Source organism: Notamacropus eugenii, chromosome 6, assembly GCF_028372415.1.
Source record: "Notamacropus eugenii isolate mMacEug1 chromosome 6, mMacEug1.pri_v2, whole genome shotgun sequence".
NCBI lineage: Eukaryota > Metazoa > Chordata > Mammalia > Diprotodontia > Macropodidae > Notamacropus > Notamacropus eugenii.
In genome coordinates, this window is record NC_092877.1 from 23,451,730 (window position 1) to 23,476,791 (window position 25,062).

The 25,062-nt window shown below is 41.7% G+C and overlaps 1 long non-coding RNA gene across 1 annotated transcript in view; it reads right to left on the reverse strand.

The window, feature by feature from the left end:
• Positions 1 to 9,272: 9,272 nt before the first annotated feature.
• Positions 9,273 to 25,062, reverse strand: part of LOC140512492 (uncharacterized) — a 41,443-nt gene continuing 25,653 nt past the window's right edge. Inside the window, exon 3 of the long non-coding RNA XR_011969775.1 lies at positions 9,273 to 9,477. This is a non-coding gene — a long non-coding RNA (uncharacterized lncRNA). The remainder of the gene's footprint in view (positions 9,478 to 25,062) is intronic.

Genomic DNA, 25,062 nt, shown 5'->3' on the forward strand with positions numbered 1-25,062 from the left:
ATTTCAAAATATGTCAGAATGATTTTGTTTGACTATAAAATTTGAGAGAACTCAAAGTCATTAGTAATACCAGAAGGGATCATACTGAAGTTTAATATTAAATGTTAACATCTGTTCTGGTCTCTGATGTTATTGAAACTTGCATTAAAACTTTTCAAATCTCAGAAGAAATCTTCAAGTTAGGAGAAGGATACCTGACTTTATGAAGTATTTTACATTTTCTCGTAGCCAGGGGAGGGAGAGAAATGGAAGAGAAAGTCTGTCTCCAATATGAGAAATGAGAAGAGAAATCTTTCAAACCTTGTCTTCATTAGACAAGGAGAAGGATTTAGGGTTCAGCCATATGAATTTAATTTTAAAATGATTTTTCTGCATCCAATGTCTGGCTACCATTTATGCAACACTCTCTATCAAAACAGCTTTTATAAACTAGAGACATCATCCATACCTCAGCATGTGCTACGTTTTTTCACTACACAGAATCGTCAGCATGTTAGGGCTGGAGGAAATCTCAGACATGAATTAGTCTTCCTTTATCAGAGCTCCCTGGACTGTGATATTACTAAGGGCAAGTTTATAGAAATGCATATAGATTCAACCATTTTGAGTTCTGGGTCCCAATCTAAATTTTAATAAGGAAATTGACTGGGATTGAAAAAATGCCATTTTGTATACTCCAAATATATTTTTTGTTTAGTGTAGGTACACCCCTAGTAAACGGAATGATATAAGAATTAAGTGCAAACAATACCGCTGAAAGCCCTGGCAGATGTGACTGAGCTGTAGCCACGGACTTTTTAAAGATGTGGGAGGATAGTAAAGGTGCTGCAGTATTGGAGAAGGACAGCTGTCAGGAAGCAGTTGCATAGAGCAGAAGACAGAGCTCTGAGTCTGAAGTCAGATTGAAGTCAGACAGACCAGCCTCAGACACTTACTAGCTGTGTGATGCTGGGCAAGTCACTTAATCTCTGTTTATGTCAGTTTCCTCAATAGTAGAATAGGGATGATGACAGTAGCAACTGCTGCCTCCCAGTGTTGTGAGAATCAACACCAATGATCTAATATTTGTTAAGTACTTAGCACACTAACTGGCACATAGTAGGTACTTAGCAAATACTTGTTTCCTTTCTTCCAACTTTCAAAAAAGGAGGGGAGAAGAAGAGGATAGAATTAGGAAGCTGCAGGACAGTAAGTTTATCTTCAATTTTTGGAAAAACTCTAAAATACAGCATTAAAAAGATGGTTGGTAAACACTTAGAGAAGGAAGCAATGATCACTAAGAACCAATACTAAGCTGGTGGATGAGGAGAAAACAATAACAACTCTACTATTACTACTACTACTACTACTACTACTGCTGCTGCTGCTGCTGCTGCTGCTGCTGCTGCTGCTGCTGATGCTGATTATTACTAGTTGTTGTGCTTGTCCTTCATTCTCCAAGAGGACTGTGACATCAAGATGATGACATACTTGCACTTGACTTTGATTTGAGTGAGAGAGGGCTGTGCAAGGTCACCAGCCTTACTTTCTTCTCCTGAGCCATTACTACTAGTAGTAAATATTACTAGCACTACTACTACTACTATATTTATATAGCATATGAAGGTTTGCACAAAGTGCTTTCCATATGTTAACTCATTTGAACCTCACAACAGCCCTGTGAGGTAAGTGCTATTATTATTATTTCCATTTGTCAGATGAGAAAACTAAGGAACAGAGAGGTTAAGTGATTTACTCAGGATCACATGAGAAGTATATAAGGAACAATTCCGACTCAGATCTTCTGAATAGCGTTCTAGTCACTGCACCATCTGACTGTCCTAGACATCTATAGATTCACGTCTGGTTAAATGGCACAGACCCAAGAAGAGTCATTAATAGCATTAAGCCAACTTGGAAGGGCATGGAGTACCTGAGGGATTCGTATTCGGTCCCTTGCTATTTAGCATGTTTTATCAATGACTTCTATACCTATACAGGTGAAATATTTATCACATTTGCAGACTATACAAAACTAGAAAGAATAGCTAACCCCACAGGATGAGAGAGTCAGCATTAAAAGAGGTTAGAACATTGGGCCAAATCTAGTGAGATGAATGAAAATAAATGTAAAGTCTAAATATTTGGATTCAAAAAAATTGACTTCACAAGCACCACTACTAGAAGTGTGCCCAAGCCGAGGTGAGAGAGAAAAGGGGAATAAGCATTTATATACGCTGAAAAGTAGGTACTATTATTATCCCCATTTTACAGTTGTGGAAACTGAGGCAGCAGTTCAGTGACTTGGCCAGTGTCACACAGCTTGAAGATATCTGAGGCTGGATTTGAGCTCTGGTCTTCCTGACTCCAAGCCCAACCCTCTGTCCATTGTGCCATGAGCTGCCTAACCCCAAGTTAAAAGACAAAGGAGAAGGCTCTCTGCATACAAAAATATTCGTAGCAATACTTTTTAGGGTAGCAAAGAGCTAGAGGCAGAGTGCTCACCCACCAATTGGCAAGTGATTAAATAAATTGTGATACATCAATATGATGGAATATTTTTGTACAATAAGAAACAAGAAGTATGAAGAATTGACCTGGGAAGCCTTACATGAACTGTAATTGAGCAGTGAACGATGTAAAAAATGAACACATTAATGAAAAAGAAAACAATATTAGAAGATGTCAGAATTCTTATCGATACAATGACCAACCATGACCTCAAAGGATATCATGGTGAATCAAGGCTGGACTTGGAGTCAAGAAGACCTGAGTTCAAATCCTGCCTCTGTCACTTACTAGTTTTATAATCTTAAAGAAAATCACTTAACATCTCTGGGCCTCAATTTCCTCACCTGTAAAATGAACAGGTTGGACTCAATGGTCCCTAAAGTCTCTTCCAACTCTGAATCTATGATGCTGTGGTCAGGCATGCTTTGTCAGAGAGGTGGTACACTACAGCAATGGAGTGAGACGTGTTATCAGATGTGGCCAAAATATTCTGTTTTGCTTCTCTCTATTTCTTGTTTAGAAGGGAGGGAGATCATGTGCTCACTCTAGATGTCAGGTTCTGGATCTTACAGTGGAAGGCTGAATGTCTCTTCTTGGTGAAAGTGGTCACTAACTGTTAGGTCAAGAGAGATGAATTGAGAGGCTCTGGGGGAGTGCTGGGGACTTAAAATAGGGCAGTAGCCTAGTGAGTGAAGAGAAGGATTTAGACTTGAGAGATATGGTGAAGGTAAAAGCATATGTAGGGAGTTCTCTAGTGAGAAAATACCATCTTCCAATGCAGATTAGAGATTATTCTTCAATTTGTAGTCTTAGAAAGCTACCAGAAGGGCCATGGATCATGATCACAGGTCAGTCTATGTCAGAGGTGGGATGTGAATCTCTGTTTCCTTGACTCTGTGGCCAGCTCATTATGCCTTACTCACTCTCTTGAGCTCATAATAGCAAGTGTTTGCACATAAGAGCCATATCAAAAACAAAAATGAAAAATATACTTGTTGAATCAATGAATTCAGTTTGTCAGCCACCAGCAGTGAGCGTGGTAGTAGCAAACTCATCAACAGGCATTCAGATGTTGTTCAGGTGTATTGGTCACCCATCAAAGAACTAATCATTTGTCTCAGCTGGCTGAATATTGCCTCCCTAACTGTCCAAACCTTAAGAACTTTGTTTGTTTTGAGTCTAGTCTACCTTGAAAAAAAAATGATCAGATTCAGGTGGGTGGATTTCATTACATACTCATCAAATTACAGGTATTGATTGCAAGTTACTACACCTTAGCATATGATACCCTTAAGATGTTCTAAATAGGCACTATCTCATTTCTTTTGGGGACAGGTGAGGGGAGGGGTAAAAAGGGGTTAGCATTCCATAGCAAATTTATTTTCTTACCATTTACATCCCAGATGAACTAAAAATGGATTGACTGCTCTTAGGACTTTGGGAGGCCTTGATTCTTGCAGGGGAAGTTGCTAATGTTTTTGTAAATACCTTCTTTGAGTTATATGTCCCATCAGTAGGCAAGGCAAAGGGAGAATCTTAGTACACATTTGTATCTGGTTCATTTGTTGTCTCTTACTGCTCTTTCTGAATAGGAACTTTATCTAGTGTTCCTCTAGGAGATGTCCCAAAATCATTGCCCACCTGATGTTGCTAAATAGAATTTTATTAGTTCAGATCTTGCCACACTGTCCCCCCTCCATTTTCTCAGAACATTTAAAATCTGTGATCTTTCCATCCTGAGATGTTATTTGTGACATGCTGAAGGCTCTATGACCCTTGTTAAGTAGCGATCATTAGTTGGAACACCTAATTGAGAGACTGGTGTAGTGGAAAGAGATGAAAGATCTGATGTCAAGGCTTTGTGATCAAAGGATCTACAATGGAAAGAAGACTAGATTTGGAGTCTAATGCTGGGTTCAGATCCCAGGGCTACTATTTTGCCTATCATCACTTGGGGCAAGTCTCAACCTCCCTGGGCCTCAGTTTCCCCATCTGGAGAATGAAGGAGATTGGATTAAACAATCCATAAATTCTCTTCCTGGGTCTATGTTAACATTCTTTACCTGAACTAAGATAGTAGCCATAGGGATGGAAAGGAGATGATGTTCCTCATGGATCTTTTCTATAAATTTTGTTGAAAAAAAAGTCCTTCTTGGTGAAGGAAGATAGACCCTAATGCACTGGATGAGGAACTTCAGGTTGTGCTCAGTGCGTGGATAACAGATGAGAGAATGATGTGATCAGCTATACTTTAGGATTGGATGTGAAGGGTAAGGCAAAAGGATGTGTTAAAGATGTAACTCCGAAAAGAATTCGCTCTCCACAGGCAATTAGCTACCAGGCTTTATCCACTGCACCTTGGTATTATGTCTTTCATGCTTCCTATCCTATCTTTTCCATTCCACTGCTATCATCCTAGTTAAATCCCCTTATACCTGAATTACTAAAGTAGCCTCCTGACTGATTCCTGCCCTGTCTCCCACTCCTCTGTTCTATTCCCTCCCATTACACTGATCACCTCACTCATTATGATCAAAAAACCTTCAATGGTCCCTTGTAGTCCTTGAGCCTTGTAAGCTATTAGACATTAGCTGTGAGCTATTAGTTATTAGCTTTTAACCAATGGAGCTCCTCCATTAGATTATGAACTTCTCCATTAGACTAGGAGTTCCTTGAGAGTAGGGACTGTTTTTTGTCTTTCTTTGTATCTTCAGAGCCCAGCACAATGCCTGGCACATAGTAAATGCTTAATTAATGCTCTCAACAATTTAGCCCCACTCTACCACTCCATTCTCACCTAACATTACTCCCATCCACATACCTGTGCACTAGCCAAACTGGATTACCTGCCATTCCACAATTTTTTTCCTTCTCTTTCCTACCTCCAGGCTTAAAAAAAATAGATTTTTATTGATATCTTTTATTTTTACATTGCCTAGATTTCCTTCTGTATCTTTCTCTCTCTCCCCTCCCAGAAAACTACCCCTTATAATGAAGGGTTTTTTAAAAAGAAAAACAGGAGGGAGAGAAAGAGAATTCATCAAAACTGATCCACACACTGAAAAAAATCTGACATTCTATGCAATGTTCCATACCCACTGACTCCCACTTCCATGCTTTTATTCACACCCTGTCCTGGCCCTGAAATGTTCTCCCTTCCCCCCCACCCCGTCCTCCCATCTCCAACAGTCGACATGCTTCCATTACTTCAAGTGCCTACTTCATTTGCCACTTTCTCTAGGAAGCCTCCTCTGAGTCTCTCCTACTTTTCCTCTACATTTCTAATGAATTTATATGCTTGTTTAAATCGTGTGTGTGTGAACGTACATATGTGTTATAACTGCATTATCCTCCTGAGTAGTTTTGCAAAGATAGGAATTGTATTTTTATTCATCTTTGCATCTGAAGTGCCTAGCATATGGATTTACATATTGTCAGCAGTTAAAAGATGCTTACTGAATATAGTAATAAACTAAGACTTTTCTCCGTCAGACATTCCCTTAAATTTATTTTCAATCTTTTTCTCTCTGCTGGGTTCTTTCAGTCTATAAATATGCTCATGCATCTCTTATCCCGTCTCAACAAACAAACAAAAAACTCTTCCCTTGATGGTACCCTACTTCCACTACACTGCATTTTAAAAAATATATATTTTAATGAATGCCTTTTGGTTTTATATCAAGTTCATTTCTGGATCTACACTTACCACCCCTGTTAAAAAAGGATAACTACCCTGTAGTAAAAATAACAAAAAACCCAAATCCTGCCTGCTGGTGCATGTAACATTTCACACCTGCAGTTCCCACCCCTCATCCCCATTGAAAAGGCGGGGCGAAATCTTATCATCATCAAGACTAATCATACACTCCTTCAGTTTCCCTTTGTGTTATGATTCTTCTTGTTTGCATCATAGCGGCCATTTTGTATGTCAATTTCCTGGTTCTATTCACTTCATTCTGCATCTGTTGTAAGTCTTCCTGGTGTTTCTTTGACCTCCTCATATTCATTGACTCTTACAAGAGAGGAATATTCTTATATTTGCATACTGCGTTTGTTCTGCTGTTCCCCAACCAATGGGTACCCATTTTTGTTTCCAGTTTTATGATAACATAAAAAGTGTGACTATAAAAATTCAGGTGCATAAGGAGCCTTTTTATTTCCTTTGCCCATTAATGAAATCTCTAGGTCAAAGATTATGAACAATTCAATGACTTTTCTAGAATAATTCCAAATTATTTTCCAGAATGGACTATTGCGCCTCTCTTCCTAAAGTTTTTCTAGAATGGACTATTTCCTATGTTGGTCATCAGTGACTTCCCCCAGTGTCCTAGTCTGTTCACACATCCCCACCATATTCCCCCACCAGAGAGCAGAGCTAATCAGATACAGGAGACTTTTCCCAGGACCCCAGCCCATTTCCTGCTCACATCCCCTCTAGGATATCCCATTTTGGAATGGGGTCAGGGCCCACTCCAGGGTGCTGGATATGGCCATTCATACCTCTTTGGTGAATGCAGAGTCATTGTCTACAAGCCTTCTAGGAACATGGCAGGCACCAGATGTCACCACTTGCCTTGCTGCTGAACCCTAAGGACTCCAAAGCTTTGACATCCACTCTGCTTCTGTGCCCTCCAGACCTCAGCAATTGCCATCCACTCTAGCTGAATCCTCCTCTACACGTTGTCTTCCCTATTAGAATGTGATGTTCTTAACATTAACTGCTTTCATCTGGTGGAAGATGGTATTAGATGATACCAGAGTTCCCTTCTATCAGATTCTATGAGAGGTGTGGAAGTGAGGTTTAGGAGTGCTGGGAACCCCAAAATACCGACATGCTGGGTCCTGCTTGAATGAATTTGACTCAAGTCTTCTTAAAGCCAAAGAAAAACAAAGTTTATTAAAGATTCGTCATCTTGGGTTGGCTCTTAAGGAGTCCAAGCATTTGTAACTCTTGTATTCACAAGCGGGCCAGATAGAATCCCAGCTAGACAGTCTGAGCTGGATTGAACCTGAGTGCCTTCATAGAGGCAAGATAAAACTTAAATACAGAAAAGATTATAGGAAGGATCTGAGGGTGGTCTGGTAGTCTAGGGTGATGGAAGAAGGGGTTTAGGGAGGGTCTTGAGGAGAAATCCAAGGAGGACTTCAGTGGGACTAGGGTGACTTGTCAAGGGTTGGAAACAGCTAGAGGCAATCAGGAGATATAATCAGGAGATATCAGGCAATGAAGGGCTTGGGTGGGAAGCAGGTGGGGCAATCCAGAGATCTGGATAGGGCGATATGGGAATGAATACAGATCTGCAGCCTGGGGAATGGGGTTTTGATGGGATCGAGGGTGGGGAGTGCAACAGAAACACAGTGATAATGAAGAAGATAATGAAGAGTCCTGAGACTGCTGGAACAATGGGAAGATTAGATTTGAGTAAGAAAGACCAGATTAAGTGGGAAGATTCAAGGGGAGCTCAAGGAGGCTCCCAGGGTCTGAACCCCATCAGAGGGAAGCCACATGATATAGGTGGAAAGAGCCCTGGATGAGGAGTTGAAACCATAGTTCTAGTAGTGGTTCTCGAAAACAGCTGTGTTCTCTTCTTAGGGTCTCACTATGTTCTTCTGTAACATGGCAGAGTTAGATATAATAATCTCTTAAGGTTCATGCCAGGGGTAGTAAGGTGGTACACTAGATAGAGTTCCAAGCCTGGTGTCAGGAAGACTCATCTCCTTGAGTTAAAGTCTGGCCTCAGACACTTCCTAACTGTGTGACCCTGGGCAAGTCACTTAACCCTGTTTGCCTCAGTTCCCTCTAAAATCTACAAAATGAGCTTGAGAAGGAAATGACAAACTACTCCAATATCTTTGCCAAGAAAAGCCCAGATTAGGTCACAAAGGGTTAGATACGACTGAAAACAAGATTCATTTCATTCTAGGTCTACAAATTCCCTTCTATGAATCTCTGTCATTTAATGAAATGGGCAAGGTTAAATCTCCACATGAGAGAATAATTCCATAGACCCTTGTATAACTAGGCCCATTGTGAAGTGTCAGCACTCACAAAAATGAGAAGGAATATATAAAAATATTTGGTTATAAAAATGTCTTGCATTTCATCTATTGTGTGATGGCCAAGTCAAATCCACAGGAGGATTGGGGGCCAAGTCAATCATTTCGCTGTTGCCAGACTAATCTTCCCTTGTGTGGATCTAAGCATGTTATTAACTCCTTGGCTTAAAATATATCCACGGCTCCCTGTTACTCTTGAACGATTTTTATGTCTCTACCTGGCATTCAGAGTCCTCCACAATCTAGTCCCACCACATTTTTTCATACTTACATTCTTCTTCTTTTTATATTATTTACTCAGATCATGCAGGAATACTCACCCCTGCCCCCTCTCCATGTGCAGGGACTTGCCAATTAATAAATTTTCAGTGTGAACATTTATCCTCCAAAAATTGGCAAACCCTACAAATCAGGGCTTGATTTATTGTTTTATCAATTATCTAGACATATGAAGGTGACAGAGAAAATGTTAATAATGCAGATTAAAAATGAAGTGTGGGGATTTTTTGGAAAATTGATTATTCAGCATTTACCAGCACATCTCTGGTTAGATCCCTCTACTAGACTGTAAGCTCAATGAGGGTAGGGACTGCACCTTACCTAAACTTTGCATCTCCCACAGCCACTAGCAGCATTCTCTGCCTTCAACACAGCAGGCTCTTAATAAAAGTTTTAAACTTTCCCTTCCCTCATCTTAAAAAAAAATACATTCATATACTCATAGATTTAGAGCCAGAAGGTATTGTAAAGGCCAACTTCTTTATTTTGTAAATGAGCAACCTTGGTCCCATAAAGAGGAAGCAACTTGTCTAGGGTCATACAGTTAGCAAGAATAGAGCCCTACGCCTGCTGTCTCCAGCCGTGGTGCTCTTTCCAATGTTCCACAATGCCTCTTCTACCTCCTCAGAACAGGTGACTCCATTTCTCTACCTGGTTGGATGAAATGAAACCATGCAGTAAGCAGACATGAGGTAGAACAGGGCAGCCTTCCCCTTTACAATGGGGCTTCAATCTATCTGTTCAAGATGACTTATATCATTCCTTCTCTCATCCTCTCAATCTTCCAACCAAACTGGCGTATGGCTGTTCCCAGAACTTAGCTCAATGCCTGGTACATAGTAGGTATTTAATGCATATTTGCTGACTGACTAGTGTCTGTTCCTCATACATGATATGCCAGCTCCTGTCCCTATGGCAGATACAGTGTAGCTCCCATAACTGTCACTTCTGTCTCTTAGAATCCCCCATTCCTTTCAATGGTCATCTTAAGGACCGCTTTCTACACAAAGAGTTTTGTTAATACTTTCACCGTGCCCCTGAAATTACATTTATTTGTTTACAGAGTGTTCTAAAAGTTTGAGTTCAGTTAAAACCATATTTTGTATCAATAGTTTGTTGTTGTTCAGTCATTTTCAGTCATGTCCAACTCTTCATGACTCCATTTGAGGTTTTCTTGGCCAAGATACTAGAGTGATTTGTCATTTCCTTTTCCAGAAAATTTTACAGATGGGGAAACTGTGGCAAGCAGGGTGAAGTGATTTGTCACATAGTTAGAAAGTGTCTGAGGTAGGATTTGAACTCAGGAAGATGAGACTGCAGATCCTGTGCTCTAGCCACTGTGCCATCTAGCTGTCCCATTCATTATTTAATACATGTTAATCAACAGCCTTTACAAAGTGCCTATTACGCATCAGATGCTATACCAGGATACAAGTACAAAGAATGAACTCATGCTTCCTCACAATCACCTTAGATTCGAATGGAGGACATGAAATACATATAATGGGGGCAGCATTTAGATATCACTTTAAGGTTTGCAAATATCATTTTCTTTGGTCTCATTGACAACTCTGTGAAGTAGATGATATTATTAAGCTCACTTTACAGATGAGGAAACTGAACTTGAGACCCCTGTTACCCAGGTCGAGGCAGAATTTAACCACAGGCTTTCCTGATTCCAGATCCAGAATGCTGTCCATGAACCCACCCACCTGCCCATATGAAAGTATATATGCAGCATAAATACAAATACATAAAGTAATTTCCCAAGGAGAAAACAAGCTCCTCCAGAGCAAGGATGGTTTTCATTTTTGTCCTTGTATGGCCAGCCCCTAAGTGCTCCTCCCCTTCCTTTGAGGTTTACTGACTAGGTGTCCTTCCTTCCTTCCTTCCTTCCTTCCTTCCTTCCTTCCTTCCTTCCTTCCTTCCTTCTTTTCTCCTTTTCCCCCTCCTTCCCTCTCCCCTTTCCTTCCTTGTCATTCCTAAAACCTTACACCCAGTGCCCTCTGAAGCCCACACACTGGACCACAGCTGGTCCTTGCCCAGGTGATTATCCATAGTAACAGTTTCTGTTCCCTCCCAGGTTGATTTAGTTATTTCTTTCTTTTGTTCATTAAAAGGGCCATTCCCTGACTTCTCTTAAAGAGGCCTATTCATTCAGTGGGCATTAACTCCCTCTAAGTGAGTACCTGAAAAGGCCAGCCTAAGAAAACCAAGGTCTCCCATTGCATCCTGGGCCATCCCCAGTCATCCTGATGAATATCTGGTCACTGGATTCATATGGCTCTGGAGAAGTGAGGCTGGTGACCTGCACAGCCCTCCCTCACTCAAAACAAAGTCAAGTGCAAGTAGTGTCATCATTTCTCTGATGGCATGGTCTTCCTCAGCAACGAAGGACAAACACCCACAACAGTAACAACAACAGCTTTGCACATAGTGGGAGCTTAATACGTGTTTGTTGAATGCTTGAAGAGGCAGACTCCTAATCTGTCTCTTCATCTTTACTCTGCCCAAATAATTTTTGTTTTGTTGGCATTTAAGCATTGGGGTTTTACAAAACTTGAAGTTTCTCAGTAACTAATGGAAGTTAAAAAGCATATATCCCTTAACATTCTTACAACATCTGTTATAAGGCAATTGAGTTAGCAATAAAGAAATAGCTGGGAGAAAGAGAAAGGTTCTTGCAGGTCCCTCAACTCAGGCAGCATTTAAGCCACAAAAATACTGGGGTTAGATCAGGAGATCCAACTGGCTAGTTTTCTGCAGATAGCACCCAAGACTACAATAGAGAGGTTCAAGGCCAAGGTTCAAATCATGGCAGAAGGAATGAATGGACTCATGGACTGTCAGTTGACAGATCTTAGGGCTGCCTCTTTTGTGTTGGGAATGTTCCTGGGGTCCTGAAAACTGTGGTGATGGAGACTGATCAGGATGACCTGGGACCCACTCCTGTTTCTCTGCATCAGACGGTTTGTGTTCCTCAAGGGGAGGCATCGGAGTGAGATACAGATGATACAAAATCTCATTTTTATCACCAGTTTCAACTTTGTTTCTTTTTCGACCTGCTGATTTTGAATCAGATGGAGTAGCTGATTTCTCTCTTTTGTCTATGCCATTGGGGAGGACCAAGAATCGCAGCATTCTAGCTGTATTTTGAGCTGAAAGGAATCTTATTTAAAACATATCCAACAAGTAGACTTACAAGGAGGGGAAACCCTCCCAAGGCCACTTATCTCACATTTGGACCATTCTGATTATTAGAATTTTTTATGGATATCAAGCCAAAACTTACCACTGCAAATTTTATCCATTTTTCCTAGTTTTGCCCTTTGGGACAAAAAGGAAAAGATTAGATTGTCTAATACTGTTCCATATGATAGCCCTTTATATCCTCCCTCCTGCCCTTTTCCCAGTCTTTGCTTCTCCAGGCTCAATATCTCCAGTTCCTTCACTCTTCATATGCCATGGGCTAATACTTTTCACAATCCTGGCCACCCTCCTCTGGACACTCTTCAACTTATCAATGCCCATCCTAAATGTGGCACCCAGACCTGAACAGATATGGACAAACCAGGATAGAATACAGTGGTACAGTTGCTGTTATTATGCATCCTGTGTTTTCTTAGAGGACCAGTAACATCACAGGTGATGTCTTGATTTGCCTGTGAACTGGATTTAGGTGAGGCAGAGTTGTGCAAAGTTATCAGCTTCCCTCTTTCTTTCAGTCATTAAAGTCCAATGGCAGGACAAACGTCAAAATGGCTGGCAATGGTCAGGGACGTAATGGATACTCTTGACATCTTCAATATCTGACTAAGCTCTAAGCTCCTTCTAATGCCTGCTTTAGTCATTTTCATGACCGTTGGAACACATTGTTCTCATCTACCTCTTTGTCTTCACATTCTGGGGTAGATATTCCCCTAACTCACCAATAGAGTTAAAGCCTGTTGATTACCGTCAACCTGCTTGAACCCATCTACAGAGACTGTTTTACTGGAGTGTGGCCACTGTATATGCTACAGCTTCTTGGAACCACAGATGAGAAGTGGGTGACAGGTGGACACCAAAGGCAGATGAGCAGCCCTGAGAAGGTTTGACAAGCCCCACATCAGAGGTACTAATTCTCTCTGAACACTCCAGTGGCACCATTATTCATGGCAGCTGTGCCTAAATAATAGAGGGAGGAAAATCACTTTGGAAAAAAGTATTCCTCTCACCCATAGGATATGCAATGGGGACATGTCAGAAGGGTACTACAAAATGCGGGGAGAGACTAGACTCTGTGATCTCTAAGGTCCCTTCTGGCTCTCAATGTATGATCCTATGATCATACTTGATTCTCAGTTTGTCTTTTGAATTATCTCTGACTGGTTTGCCCTGGGCATTTTTTAGTGTAATTTAAATCACTGTCACACCTGGATTCCAACGATATGACAGTACAGATCAGGTTACTAGAAGCCAGGACTAGGATTTGAGTTAGGTAGGAGTTGGGTGGCATAATACTGAAGGTAGGAGTGCCAGGATCAAGTCCCTCATGTTCAGAGAAGGCACATAGGCAAGCTCATATGGGTCTAGATAACCTGAAACAGAGAGATTTGCCAGGAAGACAGAGTAGGCAACTGTTAGATGCTACAGAGAGTTAAAGAAGGATAAAGGATGGAGAAAAGTCCCTTGACTTTGCACTTAAGAGATCACTGTTGACTTTGGAAGGAGTCATTGCAGTAGAGCTATGAAATTGTAAGCCAGATGGCAAAGGGTTGAGAAGAAACAAGACGAGAGGAAGTGGAGGCAGTGAGAGGAGATGCATTTCAAGGAGTTCGGTTGTGGAAAGGAGCAGAATATAGGACGATAGCTTGAGGGACGGATTGCATCTAGGGCAAAGGAGGAGTCAGTAGATGAGAAAATATCTCAAACTTGGGGAGAGATGTTTTGTAAGGACAATTTGTAAAATACCTGTAAGAAGGCAAAGGCTATATGTTGAGGGGTTGGTCTTGTCAGAAAAAGGGCTTCCTTTGCATCAAACTTGATCAAATGAGGCCCAGGAGACAAAGTGGGTCCTGACATCTGACCATGGAATTATTAATCATCAAGAAAAGAATGAATGACCATTTTGTCCAGGACGTTGTAGAGGGGAATTCCTGGTCAAATTAGTGTTAACCTTTAAGAAAACCTATAAGTAAAGTAAGATATCCAGGACTTTGCCAAAAAGAGCTCTGAAATTTAGAGGACGTTGACAGCAATTACAAGCCTTCTGCAGCATAGAAATACTGAAAATTGTGCTTTGCAAATGTTGCCCTTCTAGCTTTTATATTATCGACAGATAGTGACTTTTTATGGGTATATAGATTCTAAGTTTATGTTATTATTTATTCAGAAGGAAATTTCTGATTGGAATCATTGTCATGTAGTAGTGGTTGGGAATTTTGTTTTATTAAAATATTGATTGAATAAATTCAAAAATATCTATTTAGCAAGTTTTGGAGGGGATGGGTAGAAGAGGGGCCAGTTCTGTGATTCCATCCCTTTAAGGAGCTCTAGGTGAGGGCCTTTCTTTATCAATTTGGACCTTTCTCTGCATCTTAGGGAATTTAAGGTTAATTGACTCAGCCAGTCACTATATATCAGAGAGAGAACTTGTACCCAGATCTTCTTGACTTTCTATCCAACATGCCATGCTGGCCTCTCCTTAGCAAGAATAAGTAGTTCAGTAAAGGAAGCCACCAAACAGCTATTACTTATTTTTGGGGGGAAGCCATTCTGCAGGTAAGTTCCTCCCTGGCCCTCTCTTTCAGTCAAGAGACTTTCAGTGTCTGCCTTGTACCATTATTCAACTTCATGCACTCTATAATCCAGCCAAACTCACCTTTCTGTTCCTCACACATACTATTTCATTTTCTATCACCATGCCTTTGCCCTGGCTGTATCTCATTCCTGGAATGCATTCCCTCAGCTTCAACTCCTGGAATCCATTTTTTTCCAAACTGATCTCCAGCATACCTTTTGCATCAGGCCCCTTCTTGTCCTCTTAACTGCTAGTGTCTATCCCACCACACGCACCTTAATTCAGACTACTCATTGGAAGGACAAATGCTGAAGCTGAAGCTTATGCTTTGGCTACGTAAAGAGAAGACAAGAATCATGGAAAAAGCCCCTGACGTTGGGAAAGATTGAAGGCAAAAGGAAAAGGGGATGGCAGAGGATGAGGTGGATACACAGTCATGAAACCAAAGAACATGGGCTTGGATAGATTTTGGTAGACAGCGCAGGATAGAAGAGCCTGGAGTGCTGTAGAGTCCATGGGGTCACAAAAAGTTGACCATGACTGAAAGAAAAAAGAAGAAAAAAAGAGTTCTACCCTAACAAATGTAAACTTCTTGACAGCAGGGATTTCTGCGACTAGTGTACAGAAGGGGCTCAATAAATAACGGTGATTAACAGCGGTAATGTTAACGATAATAATATATAATTAATATGTACAATAGCATAGAGATATATCATAGTATAGAAATAGTATACACGCAATATAATAATGTATAACATTATTATGAATTATTTAATCTCACAACAACCTTAGGAGGTAGATACTACCATTATCTCCATTTTACAGTTGAGGAAACTGAGGCAAGTGGCAGTTGTGACTTACCCAAGGTCACACAGCTGGGTAAGAGTCTAAGGTCAGATCTGAACTTACATCTTCCTGACTCCAGGCCTAGAGCTTAATCCACTACATTATCTGGCTGCCTCTGTTGATTTTGACTGATTGGGTCCGTCTTAACTGAATTAAGTGAGGATGGCTTTCTTGCCTCTTGCCTTGGGCTTGTCTCTGCCTCTTGTTCCAAGTGAAAAAATAACCAATTTTTTTTCTTAGGTCACTTTAAATCTGAGATTCTGTAATTAGTATTAAGTATCAATATACTGGGTGTCAAGGCAGCCCCTGATGGGCTTTCTCCATCATGCTGCACTAAGAGGGACATAGGATCACCAATTTAGACCCCAGGAACCGGCGATTCTGGTTTAAACCACTCATTTCACAGATGACAATACTGAGGCCCAGAGAGGCTAAGGTCTCCTGGGTGGCTTCTGCCAGAGGCAGGATTTCAAGCCAGGTTCTCTGACTCCGCCAGACTTCTTTCCATGGCCTCACGGCTGGCATCTGGGCTAGCTCCCCAGCTGGGAGTGAGCCACACTTCCTCCCTCTGAGGGAATGTCTCTGTGTGCTGGTTTGCTTTGGGCCCTTAACGCATGACTGACAGACCTTAAAGTCAGTTATCAGCAGCTCCATTTTTCTGTTGGCTCCCTGTGTCCCCCTGGACCTGACAGACCTGGGGTCCATGGGACTTTGGCTTTGGGATGTTCCTCTGTGCTTGCCAACTGGTGGCCAGGCCCCAGAACAGGCCTGACCAATTAGCTGAAACCTCCATCTGGCTCTCGCACTTGCACCCAAGGAGGACATGAACCAGTGGACTCTGAGAGGTCAAGAGGCAGCCGCTTTCTGCTTGGAGGGGAACAAAGCTGGTTTCATCTGGAAGTCAGGCTTTGCAGATCCTGTTCTCAGCCTGAAAAGTAATCCTGTGATACTATCCTGGGTTTAGCAGCCCTGGGACATGAAAAGTGGGATAAAGGTTAGGGGGATGTCACAGATTGTCCCTGACGGGCAACTGTCCCTGTAAACCTGAGCCCAAAGGACCTTGTTGAGATGTAAACCAAGTTGTAAAATAGACCCATTGGGCCGCTATTGGATTTCAACCCCCAGACAGTGGGGTGAGTGTTATTGGTCTGGAGCATTTGTTGAACGGCTTCAGAAGTCCTGGGTTGCTGAAAAGATAGGAGGGGAGCTATTATATTAATAGGCCAGTGATTAGATTAAATGGCCAGAGAGCCAGGCGCCTGGTGCTCGCTTCTGCTGGTGTGGGTTTCATTTCATCAGGCGTCCTGGGGTCCCACAGAGGCAGGACTAAGGGAGGGTGGGTTCCCCAGAAGGAGCAGAAACAAAGGGTAGACTAGTTGCATCCCACAAGAGAAGGAAGGAAAAGCCTTTCCATTGTTGCCTTTTTTTCCTCCGTAGAAAGACTATAGAGAGAATACTTGTTTCTCCCATTGCCTTGTGTTCTGAGCCACATTCTGCTTGAGAGGATGCCTCCTCCAGGCCCCGGCTATTGGCCATGTGCTTTGCACACTTGGGTAAAAGCTTTAGAAAGTGGGAAAAGCCTGGGAAGATCTGGGTCTCCCGGAGCATCCTTGGGGAAGGGGAACTCTTTGGGGTGGGTGATTGGAAGGTCTCCCCGACTGGGGATGGAGGAATTAAGAATCACTGTCTTTACTCGCTTCTCCTTTCTCCTCTTTAGTTAAGAGTTTATTGTCTTCTATAGGGCTACTTTAAGGACATTCCTTGGTATGGGAGGAAATTGAAACTCTTGCCAACCACATTACAACTGGGATGATAGCGTTTAGTCCAATGGCTTCTCCTTTTCCAAAGACACTTTCTGCATCTCCCAACACCAGTGGGGAGAGAAGTAGGAGCCCCTTAACTCATACAAGTGTGAGTAGGTACACAGGAAAAAGGAAATCATGAGAGAGATGTCTACAACCAACAGAGGTGGTTTGATCATGCAAAGAGAATGCGTTATAGTCACTCATGGAAAGTCCTCTTACCCCATGAGGCAGGAAACTGTTGTTCAGCAGTCCAACTCTTCATGACCATGGACCATATCATGCCACACTGTCCATGAGATTTTCTTGGCAGAGATACTGGAGTGATTTGTCATTCCCTTCTCCAACAAACAGAGCTTAAGTTATTTGCCCAAGGTCACACAGCTGGTAAGTGTCTGAAGCTGGATTTGACTTAGGTCTTCCTGTTTCCAGGTACTCACTAATGATATGGATAGAAACAGTGCCCTGAAAGTTAAAATAATATTGATTTACTTTGTGAAGTCCTTGGTGCCCTAAAGTCTCCCCTTATTACAACTTCCTGGACCAAGAGATTCCTTGTTCTCACCCCTCATCCTGGGGAACGGGATTTCCTTATCATGTGTCCTGCATAGTCCTCACCCTGTGCTTTTATCTTGCAAGACTTACCCTAGATCTCCAACCCCCACAAGGAAACCCTAAAATCATCCTATATAAGTCTGCTCCTTTTCCCATATCATTGCCTTTGTTTAGCTTCTTGCTAAATATCAGGTCCGCTGCTTTTGCGTCAATAAAACTCCCAATGGCTACGGAGGAGGTCTAAGTGAATTCATTCACATTTTGAACCAGCTCTCCCATCTCTCTCTCTTCAACACTAAGCTACCTAGCTGCTGAGTTCAAATCCAACCTCAGATACTTGCTAGCTGTGTGACTTTGGGCAAGTCATATAACCTGTCTTCCTCAATTTCCCCATCTGTAAAACAAGGATAATGAATAATAGCTCCTACTTCCTAGGTTATTGTGAAGATAAAATGAGATATTTGTAAAGTGCTGTTCAAACCTTAAAGTCCTCTGTAAGTGCTATTATTATTATTATCACTGTTATTATTTATTTGATGTCAAGAAATCCAGTAGAAGGTCCTTAGTACATTAGGGGGATACCCTCGGGGAGATTTGTAAAACAAGAGCCTCACGGGGATGAAAAAGCATAGTAAGGTGCTACATGCATCAGTGGAGAGCTCACATCATTCCTGGAGTGCTCACATTGATGAGATTACAGACCTGATGAAAGATTGACTCTGCCAGGTCCTATTTGCAAGTATCTATTATGTTAAAGCAAACCATATCACACAGTATAAATGAGATAACATATGTAAAGCATTTTGCAAACCATATCAAGGCTAGCTATTGTTATGAACAATGTTAATTAATTAATTGATTCATTCCATTCATTGAGCAAACATTGATCATTGAGTATGTAGAGATACAAAGATTAAAAAAAAATGAGTCTTGGCTGTTGGTCTAAAGTAGTCTAATGTGGGGGGAGGGAAGAAGGAGAAAGGATAGCATCTTTTCATAAACAAATCAGCCTGATGCAAAAACAGAATGTGATAGGTCCCCAAGAGCTGGTCAGAGGGCAAGGAGAAATTTGAGGAGGGAGAGATCATTTTAACCTGCAGAGGTCAGAGAAGGCCTTACGGAACTGGTGGCATCTGAACCAGACCTTGAAGGAAGAAAACTGCAACTGATTGACATAAGAGGAGGAGAGAAGTGGGGTGGGGGAAGTGGCGCACTAATCCAAGCGTGGGGAACAGTGAGAGCAAAGGGATGGAGATGGGAGAAGGCACAGTAAGAACAGAAAAGAGTAGTCAGTCCAGTTTGGCTAAAACAGAAAATAGGAAAGGGTGGGATTGGGGTGGGGGGTAACATGAGACTCTCCCTTTGTAGAAGGTCTCAGAATGCCAGGGTCGAGTCGATTCTTTCTTTGGTAGGCTTTTCTTTAGTACAAAAGGAAAGTTTTTGAGGAGTGATATGATGAGAGCCATGTGTTAGGGATGGTTATTTGAGTGACAATGTAAGGAAATGTAAAACTCCATTTTCTGCCCACAAAACTCCCAAATGCATCCCTGAACACTTTAAAGCATGACTGGGATCTGTATACATATGTGTGTATGTATATATGTGTGTATATATGTATGTGTGTGTATATATGCATGTATATGTGTGTATATATGTAAGTGTATGTATGTGTATACATGTATGTGTGCATGTATGTATGTATACACACATATAATACAACACAGATAATGTTAATTTGTGGTTTTCTAAGTCAATATACTAGGGCAGGGATCTGTTTTGATTTAAATTTGACACACTGGGTGGGAGTTATGTTGGCTTCTTCACTCTGTTTCTCTCTCATCTGTTGCCAAGGCCCATTGATTTCACCTTTGCTACATCTCTTGGATATACTCCCTTCTCTCCTCTGACACTGCCAATACTCTAGTACAGACCCTCATCACCTCATGCCTGGATTATAGCAACAGCTGCTAGTGGGTCTTTCTGCCTCAAGTCTCTCCCCACTCCAATTCATCCTTCTTTCAGCCACTAAACTTGATTTCTCCAAAACAAAGGTCTTATAAAGTCACCCCCCTCCTCAACAAATTTCAGTGGTTCCCTATTGCCCCCAGGAACAAATAGAAAATGTTCTGTCTAGATACTCAATCTCTCACGTCCAAGAATTTTCTATGGATGTCCCCCCTACCTAGAATGTTCTCGCTCCTTCCCTCTGGCTACTGATTTCTCCAGCTTCATTTAAGAAAGCTCTTCCTATCCCCTCTTAATTCCAGTGCCTTTGCTCATGAATGACTTCCTCTTTATTTTGTATATTTCTTGCTTTGTATGTATTTATTTGCCTATTGTCTCCCCATTTGGATTGTGAGCTCCCTGAGGACAGGGACTGTCTTTTGCCTCTTTATGTATCCCCAGCCCTTAGTGCCTGGCGCACAGTAAGCACTTTGTCAATGTTATAGATTAATAAAGGATGGATTGGTTTAGAGCAGAAACAAAGAAAGGCAGGAAGGCCAATGAGGAGGCAAGTGATTGACATCCAGACAGGGTTTGAAGTCCCTCCTCACCTTTGCCCATTAGCTTCCTGGCTTTCTTCAGGATCCTGGTCAATCACTATCTTCTAATACCTGCTCTAAGCTTGTCTTCCACCTGCTTTGTCTGCATCTTGTATGTACCTCATACTGACATGTTGTCTCCCTGATGAGAATGTAAGCTCCTAGTTTTGTCTCTTTCTGTATCCCCAGAGCTAGGCACAGAGTCAGGCATATAAGTGTTTAATAAATGTGAGGGCAGCTCAGCAGTCAAGTGGATAGAGTGCCAGGTCTGAGGTTGGGAAGACTCTTCGAGTTCAAGTTCTGCCTCAGATACTTCCTCCCTGTGTGACCCTGGGTAAGTCACCTTTTGACTACTGACCTCAAATAGTCAAATTGACTATTTGAAAACCCTATTGACCTCAGTTTCCTCATTTGCCAAATGAACTGGAGAAGGAAATGGTAAATCACTTCAGTATCTCTGCCAAGAAAACCCCAAACAGACTCAAGAAAAGTCTGAAACAACTGAAAAAACTGAACAAAGTTTGCCAAGTAATTAGTGTCCTGCATCTTAAATCATTTGAGACCATTCTGCCTCCCCTTTATCCCCTAAAATCTCACTAGAAAAGCTTATACAGTGCAACAAACTAAACAGTGTCCTTCTCTAGATGTGGTGTGGGGAGGAAGGAGGAGAAGAGCCCCCCCTATCTCCTAGGGGATCTCCTAGAATTCTATTTCTCCATTTCTTCATTTAACCTCTGCTGCGCTGAGCTCCAGGCTAGGAGTTTGTTTTCCTGCCCCTTCTACTAAAGCTTGCCCTCCTCTCTCCTGCTATCCTTGGTTTACACTAAGAAAACTGGGAAAAGGCTTTGAACTGAAAGGCATGCCTATTCCAAGGGTCCCCGAGGATCTGTGTTGCCCTCTCTCTCGCCCTCCCCTACCTTCCTCTGTTCTCCACCTCCAGCCATTAATTTTGGTCTAGTATCCATTGACTTCTTAGAATTCAACAGTTTCATCATTGCAGAAGCTCTCTAAGTGTGTTCATTTCGTTTTGAGTGGTCCAGGTTTTACAGTAGCAGTAAAGAGAAGAGAGAGTCTGAAGTCCTGGGTTCAAATCCCTCTTCTGCTTCTTCTTGTCTGGGTCACCTTGTGCACACTTAAATTTCCCTGAGCCTTAGTTTTCTCATCTTTAAAATGATGATGGTGGTAAAAATATTTAGCAACCAGGTAGACAATCCACACTTTTAAATTTCATCTGAATTATTAACATTTTCTCATCACTTTCTAAAGTCTAGACAAGAGGGGCAGCTAGGAGGCACAGTGGATAGAGTGCCAGCCCCGGAATTAGAAGGACCTGATTTCAAATCTAGTCTCAGACACTTTCTAGCTAGTTGTATGACCCTGGGCAAGTCCCTTAACCACAATTGCCTCCAAAACAACAACAACAACAACAAAAATAAAGTCTAGACAATGAACAAAGCTGTAAATTAGTCCTCATTTGTAGTATTTGCTGATTTCCAAGCTGTAAATGCTCACACTGAAAATTAGCACACCCCTGACCCAAGAGATAATACTTGCATTCCCTGCTTTATTGTGGGGTTTAAAGGAGATCCTTGTAAGGGAGGGGTTGATTGACTTATTCCATGAAGAATGTTAAATAATATATAAAAGTACACTTTCAAGTGCTTTTTAGGGTCATGGATCATCTAATCCAAATTCTTCATTTTAAAGATGGGAAACTGAGGCTCAAAGAAGTCAAGTGACTTGTCCAAGTTCACACAGGAGTCTAATTTCAGCACTTAGCTGAGTGCCTGGCATATAGTAGGCATTTCATAACGTTTATTGATCGTCTGGCTCCACTGCAATACATCTGCCTCTCCAGTGAAAAATAAAAGTGAACCTATGGCATGCTGTGGTTTGAGGGGTCCATTTTTCACCCTGAGCACATCTGTTTTTGCATTTTCAGCCATCATCAGCCATATTCTTGGTGGAGGTTGATTTTCTTGATCATGTCAGTATATTCAAAAACTTTCTGTGGCTCCCTATTGTTTAGTGGGGAAAGTACTAAACTCCTTAGTGTGATATAGACTCTTAGGGATAAGCCATCTCTAGTCCAGATCCCTCATTTTACAGAGGAGGAAACTGAGGCCCCATAAGATTAAATGATTTGCCCAATGTCCTACAACTATTAAATGACAAAGGCAGAGTTTGAATTCAGGTTCCCTGCCTCTGGAACTAATCCTCTTTCACACACAGCCTTACACAGTGGGCTCCAACATGTCTTTCCAGATATTTTTCCTTTCTTCTCTTTTTTGGCAAGGTAATTGGGCTTAAGTGACTTGCCCAGGGTCGCATAGCTAATAAGTGTCAAGTGTCTGAGGCTGGATTTGAACTCATGTCCTCCTGAGTCCAAGACTGTTGCTCTATCCACTGCACCACCTAGCTGCCCCTTTCCAGTTTTTTTCTTGTAGAATTCCTCTTTTAGCCAACCCAGAGTTCTCATTGTTTGCCAGTCTTTGCTCAGATCATCCCTTGCACCAAGAACATTCTTCATCTCAATTTCTTCCAAGGAGCAGCTGGGTGGCATTGAGATGAAGTAATGACTTTGGAGTCAGAGAGACCTCAGTTCAAATCCCTCCTCACACACTTACCAGCTACTCGACCTTGGGCTAGAATCATCTAATTTCCTCAATTTCCTCACCTATAAAATGGGAATAAATAATAACACCCACCTTTCTTAATAATATATGTAAAGTGATTTGCCAACATTAAAGCCTTGTACAAATGCTTTCTATCATTTTACTGATTATTTCCAGCTCCAAGTCCACTTCCTTTGGGAGTCATTCTGAGGTCTCACTAGATCTCTCCAATGCCTTTGCCCTGTTTTCTCATTCCCCTACTTAAGTGCAATGGAGTTTTCTGTAGTTTTCCTCTAATCCTGAAGGGCCAATAATCTTTCAGTTAATCAAGGAGCATCTTTTTAAAAACCTAGACTGTGCCAACATTGTCTTAGCTGTTGGAGGTACAGAAAAGAAAACAGAACTGCCACCAACCTCAAGAAGCTCACACTTATCAGGGAAACAAAATTAAACATAGACATAGATATAAAATATACACAAATAAATACATGGTAATTTGGGGTGCACTTTCAGTCATTTTAGGCCCTGATACAATAGGCTTTGGTGCCAATTAAGGAAATTTAGGTCAGACTAAGGAAGAACTTCCTCAAACATTGAACCAGATTGGGGAGGTAGGTGTGGTCCAGGGTATTTACTGTTGTTCACTTGTTTCAGTCTTGTCTGACTCTTCTTGACCCTGTTTGGGGTTTTCTTGGTAAAAATACTGGAGTGGTTTGCCATTTCCTTCTCCAACTCATTTTTGCAGATGAGTAAACTGAGGCAGACAGGATTAAGTAGGGTCACATAGCAGGTCTGAGGCAGGATTTGAACTCTGGTCTACCTGATTGCAGGCCCAGTGCTCTAATCCTGGATTTCTTAAACTTTTTCCCCTCAAAACCCCTTTTTCTGTTTTGGCAGCATTCCTGGGCCTTGCCTGGCATGAGGGCATGTACCTTGCAAAGTACACATGCTATGTGCTCAAAACCAAGACTGCAGTGAATTCTCTCAAGGCGACTGGCATGTGCTGCCAGAAGCATCTTGGATTCATTAAATGTATGATTGTTTTAGATTAATTTTTGGTCATCGCATGCTCAGAAATCTTTTCTTGTTGACAGATTTCTTGAAATCCCATAGAGGATTATGACCAGTGGTTTAAGAAGGCTGCTCTAATCCACCGAACTACTTAGCTGCCCTGGTCCAGGGCACAGAGAGTTGAATCTGGAGTCAGGAAGATCTGAGTTTGAACTCTGTCTCAGTCACATACTAGCTGTGGGACGCTTCAATTTTCTCTTACAGAAAATGAGGGGAGAAATACCACGTCTTCACAGGGTTGTTGGGAAGAATGAATGAAATAGCATGTATAAGGTGTTTTGCAAATATTAAAACCCATATTAATGATCATTTTTTTTACTGTAGAAAGGTATAGATTGTCCTTCTGTAGCAATCTAGTCAAGCCTCATTAATTTGGACTCCATTTATTGGAAAACTGTAATCATTTGGCCTGGACTGAAGTGGCCGTGGTATTGCTAATTCTGAAAATAGGGCTGGCTAAGCAATTGAATGTGGCCAAAGAGATGGATGGAATATCTTTCCCCGGTTTCAGAGGGCAAACTTTTAAAGGACTTCTGAATATCCTTTGTTTGGATGCTGCTAATTACAAGTTTTAACTATTCATTAAAGCAGGCCCCCAGGGAGTACTACTTGGAAACATTTTGTTGGCAGTGAAGGGAATGAGGGAAGGAGGGCTAACTTAAAGCTTCATTTATTTAAAGATATTCTGACTGGTCTTCTCCCACCCAGGGAGCTGGGACTGAGATCCTTACTTAAGAATAGAATGAGGTTTATGTTTAGGATTAGATTTTGTGTTTGTATGAAATGGGGAGGAGTTAAGCGGGGCTGGAGTGCAGGGATGATGGGAAGCATTATTGCTCAGAGATAGAGACCGGGATGGGAGATGCCCCTTGAAGCAAACATGGCTTCCAGCTTGATACCTAATTCATCAACCAAAAGGAACTTAGCAGTCTCCAAAGTCTCAGTTCTATGAAAGTGCCCCCAAAACAAAGGTAAAATAACAACCACCAAACAAGAAAGGAAGGAAAAGAGAAAGAAAAAAG